This window comes from Stomoxys calcitrans, chromosome 3 (assembly GCF_963082655.1).
Source record: "Stomoxys calcitrans chromosome 3, idStoCalc2.1, whole genome shotgun sequence".
In the NCBI taxonomy this organism is placed as follows: Eukaryota; Metazoa; Arthropoda; class Insecta; order Diptera; family Muscidae; genus Stomoxys; species Stomoxys calcitrans.
Window position 1 is genome coordinate 12,187,660 of NC_081554.1, and position 9,609 is coordinate 12,197,268.

Here is a 9,609-nt window from a genome sequence, read left to right on the forward strand (position 1 = left end):
AAATCTTTTATACCCTCCACCATGGATCGCGTATGTCAATTTCTTTGCCCGGTTTCTATTTAAAGGCAAACAAAAGAATAGTGGATACAAATTGCAATGCTATTGGGGTTATATCAGTTTATGGACCGATTCGTACCATACTTGGTTTGCAGACCATAGTAGACGTCATTGTGCAAGAATCGGATAAGAATTGCGCCCAATAGGGGTCAAGAAGTAAAATCGGAAGATCGTTTTATATGGGAGCTATAGCAGGTTATGGACTGATTCAGTTCAAATTTGGCAAAATTTTAGTCAACTATCATAAGAAATGCGCCCACCAGAGGCTCAAAAAGTCAAGATCTTAGATCGGTTTATATGGCAGCTGTAACAGGTAATGAACGAATTTGGACCATACTTAGCAGATGTGTGCCCCTGAACATTCCACTAAGGAACAGGGGCAAACAAAACAACTCATACAGAACTTCTGCTAAAACGAATAAGAATTGTGCCTTCTGATGCTCAAAAAGTCAAAATCTAAAATCGGTTTATATGACAGCTATATCAAAACATGGACCGATTTGGCTCATGCATAATCCCAACCCACCTACACTAGTAGGAAGTACTAAAGTAAATTTCCCATGAACATTCCATTAAGGACCAGGGGCAAACATCTCTCATAGCAATCCGATTAAAGTTTAAGCTCACTGATAAGGGACCAAAGGTTAGCATGTCTGCCTATTACGCTGAAAGCCAGGGTTCGAGTCCTGGCGAGAACATCAGAAAATATTTTCAGCGGTGGTTATCCCCTCCGAATGCTGACAACATTTGTGAGAAACTATGCCATTTGAAAAAATGTTATGGCAGCTATGTATGTAAAAACATCTCCCCAAAGAGTCGCACTGCGGCACGTCGTTCGTACTCGGCTATATAAAGGAGGCCCCTTATCAAATGTCCTGTTTGTGCCTGTTCCTTTAATGGAATGTTCATGGGCAAATTTGAATGTGCCGCATAGTGACACCACTTTGAAGAGAAGTTTTAACATGGCAGGATACCTTACAAATATAGCCAACATTAGTAAGGGGATAACCAACGCTGAAAAATTTTCTGATGTTCACGTCGGGATTTGAACCCAGGCGTTCGGCGTCATAGGCGTGCATGCTAAAAACTGCGCAACGGTGCATAGCTAGCTTTATTTCTTCGAAAGTTAGCGTGCTTTCGACAAACGGACGGACATGGCCAAATCGACTTAGAATGTCAAGACAATCGAGAATATATACTTTGTTGAGAATCCGATCAATATTTCGATATGTTACAAATACACCATAAACAAGTAAAAAGACGTTAAGTTGGGCCGGGCCGAACTTTGGATACCCACCACCTCGGGTATATGCGTAAACCACCTTTCGTTAAAATCCGGTGAAAAATTCATAAATACCAATAAGTACAAGCCATTGTTCTATTGTATAACAAAAATTGATCTTTTTAGTAGCTATATCTAAAAATTAACCGATCTGAACCATGTACGACATGGATGTCGAAAAGCCTAATATAAGTCGCTGTATCAAATTTCAGTGAAATCGGATTGCAAATGCGCCTTTAATGGGCCAAGACTTTAATGAAAGTTATCGGTCTATATGGCAGCTATATCCAAATCTGGACCGATTTGGGCCAAGTTGCAGAAAAATGTCGAAGAGCCTAATTTCAGTCCCAAATTTCGGCGACATCAGACAATAAATGGCACCAAAATCTTAAATCGAGAGATCGGTCTATATGGCAGCTATATGCAAATCTTGATCGATCTAGGCCAAATTGCAGAAATATATCAAGGGGCTTAACTTTACCAGCGTCATCGGACAATAAATGCGCCTTTTATGGGTCCAAAGCCTTAAATCGAGAGATCGGTCTATATAGCAGCTATATCCAATTCTGGACCGATCTGGGCCAAATTGAAGAAGGATGTCGAAAGGCCTAACACAACTCAATGTCCCAAATGTTGGGAAAATCGGACAATAAATGAGCTTTTTATGGGCGCAAGACCTTAAATCGAGAGATCGGCATATATGGCAGCTATATCCAAATCTGGACCGATCTAGGACAAATTGAAGAAGAATGTCGAAGGGCCTAACACAACTCTGTCCCAAATTTCATAACTTTACTTTGTATAAATTTGCCTAGAGAAACTCAGTAAAGTTTCCCCTTCATATAAGATTGCATGTTCAACTATTTTTCCATTTATTCTCGGAAAATACTTTTCCAAGGTAAAAAAAAACAGGGTATACTTAAGACGAAGAAATTAGCTGGCCTTAAGGACAAGTGTCTCTCAATATTAATGTGCATGGTCATAGTGCATAGTTATCCACATTATGAGGGGAAAAATGCTCATCAATATAAAACTCCATTAGAAGGATCTCAAAACTTAAAACTGGCGCAGCAATTTTCTTCATACCGGCTGTCTTAGTAGGCTGCTGGAATATTCCAGAATAGAATCTCTTCTATTTCAAACCTTGTAGGTGTCAGATATTAAAGTTACCTCTCTTTGAACTAGTTCGTTTAGAGGGCGAGCTGTTCTTTATTTTCAATTAAAAGTGCTGGGAAGGATCAAATGAATTTTTAAAGGTTAACTCTTGGAAGAAACAACCAATGAGGTTAATACAGTAGGCTAATACAGCTAATATTCTGAATATGGTGCTATTTTAGCAAATAAATCTCCACCATTGATGTTACGGCAGTTTTGTGATGGCAGAATGTTCTGAACCAGAAACCATGAGTATGTGGAGGCATGATAATGGCTGACTTTGTGGCCATATTCTTATAAAAGGTACAACCCAGTGTGGAAGTAAGACATATTGTTGCATGAAGGCCACTGTATTGCAGAGGTTGAGATGTCCGTCTATGACGCTGCACCCCAGGGTTTGAGTCTTGGAGGGAATACCTCACTAATGCTGGCGACATTTATGAGGTACTCACCCATGCAAAACTCTGTGGCATGCCGTTCATTGATCTAAAATCACACAAGCCATGCACACAGCTAGTCGAATTATCTTGACGAATAGTTTTAAACACCACTGTGCAAATCAAACTTAAATGAAAAGTTATTACTTTTAAATTGAAGCTCTACAAAAAAAGTTCTATGTTAAATGGCAATTTCTCTTTACTTTGACATTTTTGCGCTCAATACTCTCTTTCTCTCTCTCTTCCGTGCATGGACAATCGACTGGCTACAGTAAATCAACCACAAGATTAAAGTCAAAAGAAAAAAAAAGAAAAGTTGCAACAAAGCAGTGGAGAAACAGATGAGAAGAAGAACAATATTACTTCCTATTGATTTTTATGCTGCAAAGTGTACCCGCCACATCGAGGCCGTCGTCGTTTGCCAAGACGCCCCTTCGGCCCGACCGGCCGTATACAATGTTAGTACATTTACTTCAACTTTTTCTCCTTCTACTTTTTCGCTGCTCTTCCGATATCTTTTTAACTCATGCCAATGCTTCTTCTTATTCTGCAGTTACTTTGTAGCCCCATCACCATGCCAACAGAAGAACTGTTGTATATTCATCTACATACATCCAATGGTGTGCATAAACACCAGCAAAAAAAAAATCCAAAAACAAGAAGGAAAATCCAAAGGGAAAGAAGCAACAAAAAAATGCCAGTCAATTTTCGTTTCACTCCGGCCATTGCCGCCGCCTAAAGCTAAAGTAAAGTGCAACATAAAAAGGAGAAGCAGAAGTAGAAGAACAAGAAAAAGTAAAAACAAACCCTACCTCCATCCGCCATACAACACACAGCATAGACCATAGCCCCAACATTCTCATCCGTCCAACCATCCATTCAATCACACACAATTCAACAAACTTGAATTAACAACTTGCACACAGACATTGCTGCTGCGCTGATGTGCGATCTGCACATGTGAATGTATGAGTGTATGGAGCAACGTTTGCTTTTCTGTGTTGTACGAGTCCGGTTCCCCCACTAGAAAATCACAAAATCGTGAGACGTTTTTTAGATACATTTACTGCTGCTGCTGTTAGTGATGTCGCCGACACGAATGCATTCATATATATGTGCGCACATGCACACTCACTCTGCTGCCTTTGTTAACAGTTAATGTTGTCGTTGTTGTTCTTGTTTTGGAAAATGCGCTCTAGAAAGCCAGAAGATACAAACAAACCAAATATAACCAACCATATGATGCAAACAATGCCAAGTAAAAGCTCAGAATGAAGGGAGGCATAAATGTGAAAAGGTAACAATACTGTCCTCAGACAAATTCAAAATGCTTCATGAATTTTATACGAGAAAAAATTTAGGATTTTCCCCAAGAGAGGAGTTACCACCACGATTTTCGAACGAATCGAAATCTGAAAGTGCTACAATTCAACGAATTGGGGCTGATCGATCTATAAAGGAGCCATATGAAAATATTGCCTGATTTTTGATTTAGGTCCTTTCGACCTCACTGACATCGAACTTAAGCCCTCGCGCCACCATTCTGTCCACATAAATCAGGAATTTCTCCAGAATTTCGATTGTAGCTATCCTAATGGCACATCTGTTCCTGAAACATCGTACACTCGTCCGGCAGTATTTGAATCGACATACAGATACTCGTGCCCATAACTAAGAGTCTTAAACATAACTTTCGTCAGAGAAGGGAATTAAAGCCTCTACATCAATATGAGGCAGAGGAAGAACTATGTGGTCTACGGACTGATTCGTAAACTAAATCTGCCTTTAGACGATAAGACATGCCATATGTAATTTCAAAACAGCAACTCTGAAAGTTATATACATCGTTTGGTACGTATGAACAATTTAATAAAACAAATGGATTTTGGAATAAATATGCAACTTTTCGAATAAATCGAGCTTTTATTTCAACGGTTCTACATTTCTAATAAAAAAAATACAATACATGCCGATTAGAGCGCGATCTATTCATATTCGATGTATATAAGACAAGTCTTATTAATACAGAATGTAACTTCTCATATGTCTTATAGTCTAATGGCAGCTTAAAGATCAAGTAAAATTTGCACCAAAGAAGCCAATGCTAGAATGGGAGGCAGAGGAAGAACTATATGGTCTACGGACTGATTCGTAAACTAAATCTGCCATTAGACGATAAGACATGGCATATGTAATTTCAAAACAGCAACTCTGAAAGTTGTATACATCGTTTGGTACGTATGAAAAATGTAATAAAACAAATGGATTTTGGAATAAATATGCAACTTTACGATTAAATCGAGCTTTTATATCAATGGTTATTCATGTAGATACATTTCTATAAAAAAAAATACAATACATGCCGATTAGAACGCGATCTATTCATATTCGATGTACATAAGACAAGTCTTATTAATGCAGAATGTGACTGCTCATATGTCTTATAGTCTAGTGGCAGCTTAAAGATCAAGTAAAATTTGCACCAAAGAAGCCAATGCTAGAATGGAATGGTCTTCTTTACTCCCCAGATCTTTGGCAAAGTGTTACCTCAATTTATGCTCAGCAAATTTTTCAAGTTTTTGGACTTTGATCGAATATTTCGTTTTTAATCAACTTCGATTATTAAGGAAATTGTTTTTGCCATTTATGATTATACTTAACCTTATAGAAACATTACATTACTTTGTTGTTTTTGTGACCACAGATTTTGAAACTCATCTTATTACAATATACGAAGTCAATGCATGTCAAAGTAACGAACCTGCATTTATATCCTTCACATAATCAAACCTCATTTCGCTCAAATATTTTGGCAACTCTAATTTTTTGACGCCCTCCTCACCTTTCTTCATCCTTCTCATTAATTAAACGTCCCAACAACATTTATTACTATACGTTTCGCTTAATTGCTTTGTTGTTTTTGTACCCACAATATTTTGACACTCATCATATTACAAAATACAAAGTCAATGCATGTCAAAGTAGCGGACCTACGTTTATAGCCTTCAAATAATCAAACCTCATTTGCTCAAACATTTTGGCAACTCTAATTTTTTCGAGACTTACCTCACCTTTATTCATCCTTCTCATTAATTCAACGTCTCAACAACATTTATTACTATACGTTTCGCTTAATTGCTCAGAGAGTGGTGATAAATGTTTTCGAAAATAAAAATAAAAAAAACAAATCTCACCACAAAACCAGAGAGAAAGAGTATAATATTTGCCCCCCATCCACACATACACATGGATGACGGCAAACTGACACAGACATGTTATATTAATTTTTCACTCTTTTGCGTTTATTCATTAGCGTTTTTGTTTTAACAAAATTCATCGTTGTTCTTGTTGCAGTTGCTATTGTACTTGTATATCGTCATTTTGGTTTCATTTTAATTAGAGTGCACTTCATAATTGCTAAATAAATAGCAAAAAGCCAAAACACACAGATGTTTTGTTGTATAGAAGAGAGAGAGAGGGAGAGAAGGGAGCTCTTCACTAAACTTATACATCGATACAAACTACATGAATAGATCCACAATTTGGATAGCGAAATGACGAAGACTAGTTTTTTCGCTAATATCTTGACAAAATACGGTCGTATGTATGTATATATGTAATTATAGTGACAATGATAAGCTTTATAATAATATTCCCAAAGAAGACTATTTTAGCAATGTGATAGGAAATAGGAACCTGTGTATCTTTGTTAATAAGAATGGATAACGATTTTTTCTCTTCATCCCCCTATATTTTAAATTTCTAATCTACGTACGGTGGTGGCCATCGTAGCGCAGATGTTAGCACATGCTATCCATGACGCTGAATGCCTGGGTTCGAATCCTAGCAAAAAAAAATGAGAAAATTTTTGAGCGTTGGTTATCCCCTCCTAATGTTGGCGACATTTGTGAGGTACTTTGCCAGGTAAAAAGGTGGCTCCTTATCATTGAGCTTAAAAACTTTAATCGGACGGCACTTATTAATATGTGAGGAGTTTGCCCCTGTAAAAAATGAAATGTTCATGGATACAAACGTTTTTATTGATGGACAACAAATTAAAAATCATTGAGAAAATCATAACTATAAAAATAATACAGCCTACATACGTGAGATAGCCTAGAACAGACATAAATTTCTTCTCATACAGACCACTCTGCACGCTGAGATTTTATTAAAAATGTTCTTTAGCCTAAATGGAAGCTAAATTTCTTGTTTTGTAGACCTTTTCTAACAATACCTGGTTCGGAACTCTAAATACAAACTTAGATTCTAATCGGATAAGAATTGCGGTCTCCAGGTGTTTCAGGGTCAAGTCTGGTAATCGAGTTTTATGACAGCTATAGAGATCAACCACCATTAGATCGTTTAGGTAAAGCCGCTCACACATTGAAAGTTGTATACATATTTTATTTAAAACCTACGCATACAGATCGATTTATATTGGCCCTAGTGAGTTTACATCAAGAAAAAAAAATTTTTGACAGCTTATTTAGTTTGATTTTCCTAATTGACAGTAACAAACGCAATACGCCTCTTAATTCGGGGCACCAAACATCAATTCGAGATAGTTGAGTGTGGTTGAGAAAATTTAAGCTTAATCTGTTGTACATAGCAACATATTCGAATGCTCACAGTGGATTATCGATTAAAGGAATAAGGGAAGTTTTTCTCGTAACTGACCACTGACCACCTTACACAACATCTAGCTTAACGTGATAACAATTCCGCCCTCCAAATGCTTAAAAAGTCAAATCTCAAAATGGGTTTATATGGGAATTTTTCCACAAATCAAACGAAAGTCGTTTGTTCGAGTGGCAGAAAGTCCTTTTTTTATATGTATAAGCCTTTGCGTATGAGTAACATTAATACAGTATTATTCATAGGCATTGTGGTTCAAATTGGAATACATTTACCTTCAATAGAAGGAGACAAAAAATTCTTTGCAATTTTCAAAAAAGTAATCCAAAGATGATAAAGCCCAACATGGGACATTTTTAAAGGCGGACTGGAACCAAATTAACGATGATGTTGAAGTATGGGATTTATTACAAAAACTAAAGAAAAACCAATAAAACAAAAAATCGGAAACCTAATTAGTTGTTCAGATGGATATACCCCAGCTCACAAAGGTAACGGTCTTCATCAAAGGATGCAGCAGCAAATTCGCGACAGACAGTGTAGTGCAATACTTTAAGCAACCAAAATAAATGTTTGGTTGCGAAGAAAAGGGAGGTCTTCCACAGGGAGGAGAAGGAAAATTTTTTGTGGTGGGCCTTAAACAAGTTTTCTAGATCGGAGGAGCTGGATAGGCAAAGATCTTAAAATTAAAACATCAGGCATTCCAAAGGCAGGAGATGTCATACAGCATAACGATCAGAGAACCGGCGATGAGACCATCACCGACTCCCAAGAATCTTCGAAAGGACCTATGATTGAGGTCATTTAGATAAACCTTCGCTCTGATTGGTATAATCAGCAATGGCCAGATCCATGCTTGAACTCAGGAGCCATGGACGATCTGGATCAACATTTTTGGATTGAACCAATACAACTACCAATTTTCCTATGCTTACGCGAAAACTAGGCCGAGGACCTGCATAGAAATTTAAATTATCTCTTTTCCCAGTGTTGTAAACGTCAGATGCTGATAAAGTGTGACGGTGAAGAATCCCTGGCATCACTTTATCACACCACAGACTTTACGGTAAAGGAATCCTTGGGGGCCAATTTCACGCACTACGTTTCACTACAGAACGATTTTGATATCCGACGATCAGTGGCTCTACAAGAGCGTGATTAGACCATGGGGATGGAGTAAAAGTGCGAGGTAAGATTAACGCAACAGGTTCAGAGAACATGTTGTCTTGGAATAGACGGGCAATGGGGACCGCTCTCTAGTAGAATATTCTGGTTATACGACACTTAAACATACATATTAAGTGTGAGGCAGCCTCTGAGCCTTACGGCTTAAAGCGATGACAGTAGGGTACGAGCAGTTTACATAATCGCGGTATAATCGAGGCGACATAGGAAATCTGGAAGGAATGGAAGAGGTTTCAGATCGAATATCTCATACCACACTTGAGGACAAATGCAACGCATTGCTGCCGGCGGTACAGTTTTGGATTGATGTAACTCTGGCATTGTCATCTGGAAGTTACTGCCACGCAGATGGATCAGAGCAAGAGGACAGAGCGGGCCTGGGGTCTACACTGAGAACTCAGGAACTGAGATACCGGCGTAAGGTGGTATGCTGTTAAGGCGAGGACGTCAAGTGTGAACATATGAAGAAGTTGATAAAAAGCTGTAGCATATCCTATGTTATTGCCCGCCTTTCGCGGATAACAGAAACCGCCTCTTTGTTGGCGAAACAATGAGCCAATTTATGGGCTTGGAAGGAAGTACAATTAGGGTATTGCTAATTGCATGGAATACCTGACATTGAACTTTTTTCGAGATACTTTTTTTGTATTTAGAACGCACAACAAGCCAATTATTAACCTTCGATGATTTCGAATGTCCAAAAACGTGATTTTCGACATGAAATCAAAATTTTGTGTTCATTCCAATTTAACCCCGCCACCGGGTGTTGTGTTCGCATGTAATGGTGTTGCCTACAGAGAGTGCGAAGAGGTTGCATTTCTTACATCATGCCGAGTCTACGGTGGAGATTGCAGC

General features: G+C 38.2%; 1 protein-coding gene and 1 long non-coding RNA gene across 11 annotated transcripts in view; one reads left to right on the plus strand and one right to left on the minus strand.

Moving 5' to 3' along the window:
• The window catches only part of LOC106084494 (zinc finger protein 84), a 62,799-nt gene that overhangs the window by 40,945 nt on the left and 12,245 nt on the right, over nucleotides 1-9,609 (minus strand). The window contains exon 1 of one of the 9 annotated variants that reach the window (XM_013248208.2): nucleotides 3,744-3,762. The exons of the other annotated variants lie outside the window; for them this stretch is intronic. The gene's annotated coding sequence lies outside the window, so the exon portion shown is untranslated. Of the gene's footprint in view, nucleotides 1-3,743; nucleotides 3,763-9,609 lie in introns of those variants that run through there. 9 annotated transcript variants of the gene reach the window in all.
• Nucleotides 3,209-5,132, plus strand: LOC106084496 (uncharacterized). 2 transcript variants are annotated; one of them, XR_009397800.1, is made up of 4 exons: nucleotides 3,209-3,389; nucleotides 3,485-4,228; nucleotides 4,293-4,782; nucleotides 4,986-5,132. It is a non-coding gene; the product is annotated as an uncharacterized LOC106084496 (long non-coding RNA). The 2 variants fall into 2 exon arrangements; XR_001220822.2 differs by lacking the exon at nucleotides 4,986-5,132 and having other exon boundaries at nucleotides 4,293-4,846.